The 10,493-nt window shown below is 42.9% G+C and overlaps 1 long non-coding RNA gene across 12 annotated transcripts; it reads left to right on the top strand.

Annotated features, from left to right (window-relative positions):
• The first annotated feature begins 734 nt into the window (after positions 1-734).
• Positions 735-7,480, top strand: LOC127323401 (uncharacterized). 12 transcript variants are annotated; one of them, XR_007865675.1, is made up of 6 exons: positions 735-1,051; positions 1,153-1,846; positions 1,983-2,059; positions 2,207-3,927; positions 4,438-5,083; positions 5,520-7,480. It is a non-coding gene; the product is annotated as an uncharacterized lncRNA (long non-coding RNA). The 12 variants fall into 12 exon arrangements; XR_007865677.1 differs by having other exon boundaries at positions 736-1,846; positions 5,520-5,692; positions 6,097-7,480; XR_007865682.1 differs by having other exon boundaries at positions 736-1,846; positions 4,438-4,592; positions 4,663-5,083.
• The last annotated feature ends 3,013 nt before the right edge of the window (positions 7,481-10,493 follow it).

Consider the following 10,493-nt stretch of genomic DNA (forward strand, 5'->3'; position numbering starts at 1 on the left):
CGGAAGTTGTACCACGGCAGGGAGTTCGCTGATCTGGCGCGCAGCCACAGGAGGGCCTCATCGAGTTTGCTGACTCGGTGCGCTACGCGGCGTCACGCGGCAACCGCGGGCCAGCCTGCATGTGCCGTTCTTTTTTCCTGACTAACCGTGGGCTCCCGCAGAGATCGTTAGGTGGGCTAAAAACTGCGGCGCCGCGGATGGCCCGTTCCCGCTTGCACCCTGAGATGCAGTGGACGCAGTGGACCTGCAGCGGCCTGGGCGGCCTTGAATGATGGCGTTGATAGCGTGACAGCCAGCAGAAGTTGGGCCGCGGCGGCGTCACTGCCTTCCTGAGCTACTCAACCGGCCTTGCAGCCTCAGCGATCCCCTTTGTTGCCTGCTCACCCGCATCTGCTAGGCCCCATCCCCGCAGATGCTCGAGGCGTCGGTTGCTCGGCCTGGATCCAAGACTCCCCGACTTGCAGGTGAGCCATCCGCGCTGCCGATTTTAATCTGGATTTGAGCAATTGGGTTCGACGAATTTTCAATCACAGTCGTGCTAATAGCAGCGTGTACCACTCTCCACGCCAAGCGCGCCTGCGCTGGTTGCTCGCCAAGTGCATCTAAAGGTATAAACGATGCCCCCCATAGGGGGCTTCACAGCGATCTGAGTCTCGTGTCCGTTGGATCTTACCGGATGGTAAATCTTTGGCTGTTATTTTTTTTCATCGCACCATATAAAAAGAGTCCCAGTAGAAAACCCTAGCCGCCATCCTCTCCAGCCCCCTCACGCTCGCGTTCGCCCCCAGTTCGCCCCCAATCCGCTGCCCTCATTTCTCCTCAATCCCCGCTCCCACCTCTCCCTCAATCCCCTCTTCCATCTCTCTCTCAATCCCCTCCAGCTCCTCTTCGCCCCCTTCTCCTCCATGTCTTCTTCATGGCTGTTGAGGAAAAGAGAACCATGGCCACCACCAAGAGGAAGAGGGTGAGCCAGGGAGGGAGCAGGGACTGCCATGAGGAGGAGCACGTGCTCCAGCCGCCGGAGGTGGGCTGGTCACACCATCAGCATCAGGTTCCTCTCTTTCTCCTCTCCCCTCACATAGATCCCCTTTATCCTGGAACCCTCCATGGCGTTTCACCGTCGCTGATGAGACCATCGATGGTGATCAATAGGAGGAGTCTCTCCCCTTTGATCTCGCACTGCCTCGTCCTCGCATTTAGGAGGCAGATCCTATAGTTGATCTCAGGTCTCTCTCTCAGTTCACTCTCCATGCCCTTAATCCTGCAGTTTTGTTTGATTGGCTTGTTATTGCCTAGAAAATGTTGCGATTTCAGTGATGTTTGCCTCAATGGGAGCACTTGACTATGGATTTGGATGTTGGGTTTACTAAGCTTGTATTAGCTTATAACTAGGTCTGGTCTGGATATACTAATTTAGCAAATTGTTTGGCATTGAATTTTAATATGATAGTGGATGTGTAAAAGGGCTGTTGTATGTATGTGATATAGATTTGGAAGAGCAGACTTGAGACTTGAGGATGACATAATAAAGGTCGCCTTCCTTGTTCTTGTGATATTTCACACATTACGAATTACCCTCTGAATCTATATGCCTTCTGCATCTAATGTTATACTACTGATATCATAATCAGTGCTACAGTTTAAGTAGTGCCTCTATGTTGTTATAAAAGAAATACGCAATCCTGGAATTTAGATGCTTAAGAAACCAATGATTTTTATGCTAACTTTGGTGCAGGGCTGCAGGTCAACTGATAGGAGGACTTTTAAATGATTGGGTTCTTCAAGAAATAGGTTCAAACGGAGTAGGTGGGAGGGTTGGCGGAAGAACACCGAGATAATGCAGTAGGTATGGCTTCATTATTTTGTACTCCATATCTCTAATGTAATTTGGTCTTTTACAATATATTTGGTTTACAGCCAACAAACCTCAGGTTATCAAGTATCACTAATCCATTTAATCTTCTGTCGGAACGCTGATTTAGAGACTCTTGACCTGCCACTACATTTGGTAGAATGGGGTGACATTGAGCAGAGTATACTCAACGAAGGTCTCAACAAGGTAAACTCGATCCCCTCCTCTGGCTGAATTACGGTTTCTTTTGATATGCTATTATAGTCGTGTTGCTTGTCCTGTTACAGACCTGCCAAAAAGTATGTGTCAATCAAGTTTTACATTATGTGTACCTAATTATATCATATTTCCCAGTGGTGTAGGCAATCATCGAGGCCTCTATTGTGAAGATCTTATGGGATGGCAAGTTGGCAACCATTCTTATTTATTTCCTGGTAATGATAATCGGAGCAATATTGTGAACACTCTTGTTCGTGACCCCGTTGCCATTATCGGGAAAAGGTAGTCAAATCCCAGCAAGTCCAAGACACCTTGCAGAATAATACATGATTGTGAAATATAGCAAGTAATCTCACAGTCCCTGCCCTTGACAATTTTGTATTGTTAACTCTTGCAGTGTATCGGTTTACTCATACTATTCTTTACTGAAAATCTACACTGAGCTAAGTCAGGATTGCATATTTGAATGTTTCGGCATTTTGAATAGTTATCTAAGTTATATCCTCTTTTGTTGAATATGAATTCTTTTGCATCTCTACGACACTCTTACTCATGGTAGTAATTCTTAAAAACTGGTTAAATGCCCTAAAAAATGGGTGTCATATGAGTCTATTAACCCTGTGAAGGAATACATCTATCTTTAGTTCCATGAGCTTGCACCTCTCCAACACATCTCAAAGAAATTCTAAACTACTGTTGTAAGTTTCTTTGTCGCGGTTACTTAATTTAAACATTTGAATATGCTTGTGATATTTCCAGCAAGCCTTTTCAATGAAAAAATCTTGATATTATTTGTTTTCCTCTTTTATAGTCCCCTATTTTTTATCAGTATTGAACATGAATACCATGAGAATGCTACTGAGGTGTGCTTTCCTTTGGTGAATTTAGCGACCTTCTCCTCTCATCAGGCTCCCATGAAGGTCTACAGCGGCAGGGGACTGGACTGCCACATCCAATGAGGGCACCATTTGTTATCCTCTTCATCTATCTGTGTTGGTTACGCCTCGATGCATCGGCGCTGGACCTCGAGAAAAATTGCTTGACCTATATAATTCCTCTCTCAGTCTCTCACACACGTTGGTAGACTTTTGTAGCATTTCCCTCTATTTTTATTGATGCTGGTAGGTTTTGCAGCAAGGTTCAAGATTGGCCAGACCCGTGCCAAAGGATGAACAATGAAGCGAACAACACACTCACCCATAGCTGAGCTCGAATGGAAACTGGAAAGCATGTAATTAGTACCCAAACTCATCCCTTCCTCATGGCTCTCTCTCTATTTAATTTGCAGGAATCATTTATGTTTGTACAGATTCCTTATATCTTTGCCTACGAGGAATCTACAGCTTATTCTCATATTTTTTTTCCATACTCTTAAATTTTGGTTGAGCATATAGGAAAACAAAAAGTGAGTTGTTTTCTCAACTATTTAAGGCAATGATATTTTTTTAGTCATTTACTGGTATTTTTTAAAATACTAGCTCATATGATGGAAGATATGAATATTGGTGTGTTGCAGTTTCTCGAACCTATTTAGGTTATGCGTGTCAATTGTTCTTTTCTGAAAATTTACCCTCCCCAGAGCTTACTGACATGGCCTTGGATTTGTGTCACCTATCTCTTCATGTCTGAATGCAGGCCCGGTTTCACCCAGCGTTTGTATTAAGTGTTGTAAGATCGGTCTTCACTGGATCTGAACTTGCTTTACAGTTTCCTAATGGCTAGGTAAAGACACCAAATTCAGTAAGCTACCATGGTGTTAATTAGCGGCCTCTGGGAAAAGTAGGAGCACGTGCAGACGCTACCTTGCGAAAATGCTGGCGGTGGCGCATCGACTAAATCGCTGGTCGAAGCACCAGGTGAGAATGCTCCTTTTATTTCTCACTTACGTGAAATGGACTGTTACTTAGTTGATTTTGGTTTACCATTTGTGTGGAGATACCAGATATTATGTTTTATCATCTTTCACACTAAGGTATAGTCATTCATTCATTGACTGCACTTTAGTAATTTGTTCTGTCATCGAAACTAATTTTTTTCTCGTATGTTGTTATAAGTAATGCCCAGTCATACATTCATTGACTGCATTTTATTCTCCCCCACGCTCCTCCCCGTCGCCACCCTCATCCCTCGCGTAGCACCGGCCAACCTCCTCCTTTTTAGGCATTATCGACTAGCTTACTATCTTAGTTATGTACTGAAGAAGTTGTTGCACTTGGATTAAGGATATCCATGCTCTTTTCATGTCCTACAAATCAATAATTGGTTATGAGTTTACAGTATTTGTGTTTTTGTGCCAAATAAAAATTGAAACATTTCATTATATTGATGTTTAAGCTGTATGTCAGCCTTACCATTTCCCATTGTAGGCCGAAGACTCTGAAGACCGCCGCTGAGATGTCAAATCTTGGATGATAAAGTCGATGAAAAATACAACACATTTAAGCCATTTGATACTATTAATGGTCATAGTGATCATTATTATCCGAAACCGGAGTTAAGGCTGGTTCACATAGTGAAGAAGGTAATTGTTTCGTCCTGCCCTGTTTATTCTTTGCCATCTTATAGCAGTACTAAGTTTGTCCTGTCCACAGCCATCAAAAGACTGGGCGAAGCGTATTCAGCGTGAGTGGAAGCTTAGAAAAAGATTTGCCCAGATAGTTAGCTCTTGCTTATTATACTCAATATTTTTTATGAAAGACCTATTGGGTACCAACTTTTCCGCTCAGTATCTTGCCGCTATTAGTACAAATCTAATATGGATAGATCAACTAAAGGTTGAGCCCTTTCGGCTTTAGGTACTGAGTTTACTTGCATTGCCATGTTACACTAATATGAAGTTCTCGAGATATAATTGGTTTCCGTTCTTGCACATCTGGTTTCTATTTCTCTTAGTTACTTTGGCAGATTACACTAGCTGCACCTAACATTATGTGTCTAATGGATAGTTTAGTAGACAGCTGGTACTGCTTCCTCAAATTACTGCACGATGCAAAGCTGTGGTTCTTTTCGAAGGTACTTAGTGCTTATACCCATATGTAATTGGCAGTTATTTGTATTTTGAGTATCTAAAGCTATGTTGTACCTCAAGCCTATTTGGTAGAGCTTCTGCTGTTTTGTTTATACGTATGATTTTTTCACTGAAACAAGTTATTTCACTAATTATTTGGTTTAAAATTAATTGACTCTAAATTAAGATATATTTGAAGAGAATATATGACTCAAATGATGCATGATTTTTATGGGGGTATAAAATTGGCATATGCACGCTTGAGTTCTTTCGTGTCTCATATGAACATGAGGTGGTATATCTATATATAGCCTGAAGTTCTAGCATTTTTATTGATATGTACAAGATGGAAATTTACTGTGTCACTTTATAGGTATATTTCTACTGAAAATTCTATGCCGTACAGTTTAGGAACCTTAATGAATTATTTTTATACTACAGGAAAAGCCAAACTGCATTAGCCTTTGCTTGCTTTAATATAGCACAAAGGTCGATTATTGGGTGAATATGACTGCAGCCACTTCTTCGGTTAGGGAATGGCAGCTATCTGATTGAGCTTGCCAGCCGATCTGAGCTATTTATTTTTTGCTGCCTGAAATAGAGAGGACCGCACGGTAAACTCTTACTCAAACTCATTGCACCCTTGCTGCAGTGCCAAAGACATTTAATGAAATACAAATGTTTATAGGGTTTTGTGCAAAATTCTGGGGCTTAGGTTTTGAGACTGGTTGTGCTGACCAACCATCTCATAAAGAACATGTATATACAATTGGTGTTTTCAGTGTGCGGGTTATACCTCTCCATATCCTTTCTTCAAAAAGTTTTCTCTTTGCCTTTTTGCTTCCTGCAACCAGAGATTTCTAAAACAACTCCAGTCTGATGTTAGTTTTCTTGTAGACAAATCTGTCTGCTCTCCCATTTTTTTGTTGCTTCTTGACGAGTAGAACACATTCATTTTTCACTCTGTTGGATTTCAGGACCTACATAATATATTTATGGATATCCTATTTAAATGCAGAATGTGGAAGTGGCTTGATTATGCCAAATTGTGCAATATACAGTACTGTCATGTTGGATTTGAACAAATAAAGTACACTCCCCCTGCTGAGTATCGTTGTCAAGGTTGTTTCAGAACACACCAAATCTTTTTTCATTTGTTAAATTGGTACAGAGCTAGGCTTATTTTTTGTAATGATAAATCCCTATCAAAAACTGCCTACATTTTAATTTATTAACCAATGGAGGCAACTCTCAGACTTAGGTTTGTTTGTATTCTATACGAAGTGCAAATAATGCTCCTGGTTTACAAATACTTTCCTCTAATTACAGTATTAGCACATCATTTATTTTACTCTCCAACATTTCTTATTATGTGATGTCCTTAATATTGCTCTAATTGCAACATTCTTTTATGGCGTCTTATCTTATGAATCTGACTGGTCGGTGTATCCCTGCATCCATAGTATTCACAACTGGTATATCAAAATCATAGGCACCCTACCAGTTCGACCGCTGCACACACCAGATGCGGAATCTGCCATGGCCGATTTTAGTTGCAGGTTTCCGATTGCCATGAAGGTGATCCGTATTTAGAGATGGAGAACTCTCCTACGGCCTATGCCCTGCACTTTGACTCGGACATGGGATCCGATCGACTGCAGTTGGCTTCAGACAGATCTGCACACGCAGGTTGCCGTGTACTTTACAGTGATGTTTGCACGTGAAGCTGAGTAGCTGACTTGATTTCCTTCTAAAGGAAGTGACCATAATGATACTGTGATAGCCTGGTAGGCATAAGCAGGTCGAATTGCTTCAACATTATTTTTAGGATAAAACAACATCGAAATTAGTATGTATGTGTATTGTAGATGTGTGCTTCTTGTTTTAAACACTTAATATGGCTTGCAAAGTTCCTACTGAAGTTAACATACACCCACCGGAGTAAAAGAATAAGCAGAGGAAAGGAGATGAAGGGAGAAGACCAGAAAGTGAAGAATAAAGAAGCCAAGGACAAGGTCACACGCTTGTTCAAGATGTGCAACCAAGTATGATGTCATGGTAGTCGCAAGCGGTCAAGCAAAAATGTTGAAGGAAAAGAAGCCATGAATGTGCGAGACAGGATAGAGATGGTGCACCATGAAAGCTTGAAGGAAAAATCATGGCTTACTAATAGTGGTACTATTTTATTTGGTCTTAGAAATGTATTATTGTAATGGATCAGAATTTTATTTTGTCTAATTGGTTATGTAAGTAGTGAGCACATTCACTGAATTGCAGTTTTTCTATCAGGTTTTGGTTCCTCGAAATAGGCTTTCGCCCCGCTTTAAAGCCACACGGCCGAAATAGGTTTTGGTTCCTGCAGTAACAATATTCTTCAGCAAGTATTACTGTATTGACATGAATCTATGATTGTATCTTAGTTTCAGTTCTTACTCGAGTGCAGGGGCTGCAAAATGTTTGTGAATAATCTTAGTACTATCTTACTACCTGTTTCAGTACTCCAAGGAAACAAATGTTGAGATCACCCTCCAAAGGAAAAGGTTCATGTACATAATCTGTATCATGATAAAGGTTTGTGTAGGTGAACTTTAGACATGAGATGATATGTGAGAAGAAATTGACTGGATATTGCTTTCACACCCTCTCAAGAATCAAGGTGTTGGAGTACTGTTTTCTTTCACTTTAAACTGTAGGACTTTGTTTTGGCATGTGCCAGCATGATGATACTTTAGTTCATCATTTTCTAAGTAGATGCAGAATTTTGTCCATTCACTTCCCTGTTTGATAAGGCACATTGGCGCATAGATCAGTTATTGTTTAGCCTGATACTATTGTCTGATTGTTATAGTAAGAACACAGCAGATTGCAACTACAACAGCAAAGCATAAGCAATTGTGTTTTTTTTTCCTTCTAAATTTCAATTCACAACAACTTACACTCATTACATTCAGATTGTAAACTCCCAAGCTACACACATCTTCTCAAGGCTAATCTACAAGTATTAGTTACATACAGTAAAAAACAACTAAAAATTTAGGGTCTAGCAATCCCTGGCCAGGGATCTCATTTATCATCGTGCCATTTTTGTTGGTTGCTTCGTCTTGGATATATATGTTGCTGTCAGCCTAAGTGAGAACCTTGTGTGATCTGCCACTATCTCAGAACCACGTGTTATCCCCGTTATGTGAACTATGTATTACCTTTTAGTAAGACTTGTCTCATGATAAATTGATTTGGTTACAAATTTAGTAAAACATTGGCGTGAGCTCCACGGGGTCGTGCGCCAAGGCGCACATCTTAATCTAGTCTGAAGGTATAATAGCTGCCCCCCCATGGGGGCTTCACAGAGATTTCAGCTTCTGGACCGTCCGATCTTCCTGGCAGGCTAATCTCGGCCGTTGATTTCTGGCTCAATTCTGCTAGCTAACCCCATGCAACAGCCAATTGTTACCCGCCTCCGGCTGCCATGTGGGCCCCACTTTTGCCGGCCCCGCACGTCAGCGACCGTGGCTGGGACCTCCGTCGGTGCGCATTGGCGTTGGCCAGTGGATCTCCACCCCGCAGGGGTATTTTCGGTATTTGAGCGGTATGGGTATAAAAGGCAGCATCCCACGGAGGGAAACCCTAGCCGCCGGCCCGCCAATTGCCTCGCGTGCTCATCTTCCCCAATCCCCTCCCGAGCCTCTCCTCTCCAATCCCCTCACGATCTCCTCGCCCAATCGCTCGCGCCCGGGCGACGGAGCCGAGCGCGTGCTTGAAGACGGCGAAGGCGAGCCTGGCGACGGCGGCAAGCGCGAGCACGCGCCTGGGCGACGGCGGCGACTGCGGCCGCGAGCGCGCGCTTGGAGACGGCAACGGCGGCGGCGAGCGCGCAGCTGGAAACGACGGCGGCAAGCGTGTGCCTGCGCGACGACAGCGACTGCGGCGGCGACGGCAAGTGCGCGACTGGAGACGGCGCGCGCATGGGTGGTGCGGCAACGACGGCAGCGAAGGCGCGCCTAGACGACCTTCTCCCCAATCCCTGCATCAGCTTGTCCTCCCCAAAATATCTGGATTGGCCTACTCACATATTTCTCCCTCAATCCCCTCCCTTGCTCCTCCCCAATCACTGCCCTCCGCTCCATCTCCGGCGAGCTGCCACCAGTCGTGTGCTCCGGCTCGCGCCAGTCCTCCGCCTCTCCCTCCTCCCCAGAGGTAAATACAAGGTTTGGGGGCCGTTGCTGCCCTCCTCCCCCTGATCCAAGTCCGTGCTCAATAGGAGATGGATGTGTGTGGAAGCAGAGGTGGTGATGCCAGGTGCGGGTGATGGAGATGCGTTGGGCAAGAACTCGTGATGCTAGCCTAGGGTCCCTCTCACAACGAAGGCTCTTGTAGCAAGTGAAGCCCAGGTGCATCTTTAGGTAAGGAGCCATCTCACGCTGATCAAGATTCACATCTTTTTTTCCTCTCTATTTTATGCTATGAAGGTCTCAGTTCATGTGCCCCTATTATTTGCAGGGAAGAAACAGAGAAAGGCATGTTCGAGGACACTTACACGTACTAGGAATGTGCCCATGCTCATAGGCATGCTTTGTTCCTTGCTTAGTTCCAGGCCACTCCTTCCTCCTCTCATCTGTACTTCATTTCTTGTGTGAGATTTGGATGATTGTTCAAATTAATTTGGGGATTAATATATTTCAGAAGGCAAACTTTTCTTTAACTCACATAAATTACCCCAGATCTTAGTGCTAAATAACAGATTAGGTAATTTCCACATTTGTTTAGATTTCTTCTATTAAATTGTTCAGTTATCTTGCTCTTGGTTGATACCTATCATTGCTTATGGCTCTTCTACATTCATTTATAATATATATAGGATTAGGAATCTTGGATGATAATTATAAGAGTCGACGACATAGGAGCATGGTCAAGTGAGAGGTGAGGATTGCAGGATCACTTCGTCCTAATTTTCTCTTTTGGCTTTGTGATTCTGTTTTGTAACTCTTCTTTCATTTGCTTAAGTTTCACTGTGGATGTATAAGCCTTTATAATCCTTTATAATCCACTTTAACTATCTAAAACGAACTAAATCATCTGGTCTTAACTGATAGGAGTACATGAGAAGAGATAAGTGTTTTAGTAAGAGCAAATTCAGTTCTCTATCATTTAGCTTGAACGAGAAAGTACAGTGAAAAGTTTCAGATTTTAGATGCACAACAAGATACCGTTATTATGCAGTTTTGAAAAGCATATCTTACCGTGTTTTACTACAGAGTATGGTGCATCATTAATAAGTAAACTAAAAGCAATTATATTTCGATTGACGATATTCTCATGCTAGGGCAGTGTTGTTACCTCCTGGTGAAGTGATACCGATGGTCGGCGCAATTTCATTCATCTTGTTTTGGTGTTTTCTACAACTGTGATGTACAAACT

This window comes from Lolium perenne, unplaced genomic scaffold (assembly GCF_019359855.2).
Source record: "Lolium perenne isolate Kyuss_39 unplaced genomic scaffold, Kyuss_2.0 unplaced13, whole genome shotgun sequence".
Taxonomy (NCBI): Eukaryota; Viridiplantae; Streptophyta; class Magnoliopsida; order Poales; family Poaceae; genus Lolium; species Lolium perenne.